The sequence below is a fragment of the Engraulis encrasicolus genome, chromosome 15, assembly GCF_034702125.1.
Source record: "Engraulis encrasicolus isolate BLACKSEA-1 chromosome 15, IST_EnEncr_1.0, whole genome shotgun sequence".
Lineage (NCBI taxonomy): Eukaryota > Metazoa > Chordata > Actinopteri > Clupeiformes > Engraulidae > Engraulis > Engraulis encrasicolus.
In genome coordinates this window covers 15,260,674-15,263,173 of record NC_085871.1, presented here as the reverse complement: position 1 = coordinate 15,263,173, position 2,500 = coordinate 15,260,674, and the positions used below count along the sequence as shown (strand labels likewise).

Here is a 2,500-nt window from a genome sequence, read left to right as displayed (position 1 = left end):
ACAGGCTACTGTTCTTCGGGGTGAACTTATAGCCCATCCTTCTTAACGACAAGGAGTGGCATCTTCACCGGCTCGCGGGGATTTATTTGCACTAACAGTAACGTAACAAATGCGTCCATAGCCGCGCTGACTGCATCCAAACCGTATTCGTTAGTTTTCGCCTTTCTTATCCTCTCACGCCCCTCCCATGCATTTGATCACAGCACCCAACATCTCTGGTCTAACCGAAAGAAACATAAGGTGCGCTGTCACATGTATGCGTGTGTTTATACTTACTATGCGTGCGTAACTAAATTATAGCAAATTGCCTCATCCTGGTTGCCTATCCTGGCTGTTTATCACGTGCTATTTTGAGTATGAAGGAGGCCACATAGAAAATATTGCTTGCGCACAGGTTCTGTTGTTATTACAGTGGTCTCGGGCTTCGGACGGGTTCGGACACAAACATTTTAATTAGTCTCGGGCTCGGGTCGGGGTTGATCACTTTTCTGTCGGCTGAGGGCCGGGCTCGGACAGAAAAAACCGGCCCGAGCCACGCTCTAGTGTGTGTGTGTGTGTGTGTGTGTGTGTGTATGTGTGTGTGTGTGTGTGTGTGTGTGTGTGTGTGTGTGTGTGTGTGTGTGTGTGTGCACGTGTGTGTGCACGTGCGTGTTTGTGTGTTGATATCTGTGTGTGTGCGTGTGTGTGTGTGTGATGTGTGTGCTTGATCATTGCCAATGTCTTACATATAGTTTAACTGCTTATTGGAGACTGGTCAAATGCGATTTTAAACTTTTGTGCTAGTGGTATAGATTTTTGAAAATAAAGTGAACTTTGAACCTGGTGGATGTTTTATTTTACAGTGACTTGGAAGATGATGGCTGCTATCTCACTGCTGGTCCTGCTGCTCACCAGGGGTGGAGTCCAGACCGAGAGCCATGGCAGTGACGCCTCTGCTGAGCTGAAGGAACTCAGAGACATGGTGGTGGCAATGACACAAAGGTTGGCGGTTCAAGAGACAGAGTTGGCTGCAGTGAAGACCAGACTGGCAGCCACTGAGACCGGAAGTGGTGAATCTGGAGAAAGAGATCAAAGCAGCACCCAAGGTGGCCTTCTCCGCAGGGCTGGCGGAACTTGAACCCACATTTAGACAGGCTACGAGTAATGACCTGAACACAGTGTTCCGTAGAGTCGTCACCAATGTAGGAGAGGCCTACAACAGCACGACTGGCTTCTTCACAGCTCCAGTCAGGGGGGTCTTCTACTTCAGGTTCACGGTTATGGACAAACTAACCTCGCGCTACATGCGTATCAGGATGCATAAGAATGGAGAGATGCTCATGAGACTGGAGGAACATGACAGGGACATGGAGGCCTCCTACCTGTCCAGTGGCCTGACTCTGCAGCTGGAGAAGGGGGACACTGTGAACTTGGTCCTACCAGCAAACCACAAGCTCTATGACGATACCAATAACCACAACAGCTTCAGTGGCTTCATGCTCTTCCCTCTCTGAACGCAAGAACATCACCATCACCACCACTCACCATTAATTTGGTTGGTCTCTTGATTGAGAAATGATCAATGGAAATCGCAATCATTTGTTTGAAAAAAAAAGATAAATGTAAGTCTTAACCATGATCAGTGACTGAGGTTGAAAATTAGCTATCTAGCGACACACTTTTTATGTATTCATATCTGCAAGCTGTGTCATGGCTTTGCCATGTCATATATGTAATAATGTAGTAATATGCACTGCATTGCCCCTGCTAAATAAACTACAAATAAAAATAAAATGAAATAAATTCTGTATGTCTTATACATGTCTGTTGGGTTATCATGACACACTAAGGGCTTCCGCACACCGGCTCCGACAAAGTGCTGAGCACTGCTCAGCTAAAATTCGATTCCATTGTTTTCAATAGAACCACGCACACTGGCGCTGATGTCCGTGGACATTGGCCGATGTCGGATAGCAATTAGAGACGAGTTCTATTTTGTCGGCGCCGCCCATTGACTATCAATGCAATGTTCGTGTGAAATTTGGTTTGGGGGTCCGAATTATGTCGGAAGCAAAAGTGCGCCGCACTTTGTCGGAGCCGGTGTACGGAAGTCCTAATACACCAAAAGTAAGACTTCTGCACTCAGTGACAAGTGGGTCTGCTATCTATTATCACATACATACACTATACAGTATAGTACATGGCTGAGTAGTAATAGAGCAATAGGATATATGTATGTGTGCAGTGTAGCCAGCTCATGTGACAAACTATGACAAATATCGAGGAGCTTAAACTAGAACATATGCATAAGAGAACGAGGTGAACACATCCTGGCCTCTGTTGATATTAAAGCAAGCTAGCGTCAACACATTACATTACACTTAGCCGACGCTTTTTATCCAAAGCGACTCGCACTTATTCCATCTACAGGGTATTGGTTACAGTCCCTGGAGCAATGTGGGGTTAGGTGCCTTGCTCAAGGGCACTTCAGGCATGGAGTGAGGTAGGGAGATTTGAACCT

General features: G+C 46.4%; 1 protein-coding gene across 1 annotated transcript in view; it reads right to left on the bottom strand.

Moving 5' to 3' along the window:
• The window catches only part of magi2a (membrane associated guanylate kinase, WW and PDZ domain containing 2a), a 465,595-nt gene that overhangs the window by 166,797 nt on the left and 296,298 nt on the right, over nt 1–2,500 (bottom strand). The gene's annotated exons all lie outside the window — the stretch shown is intronic.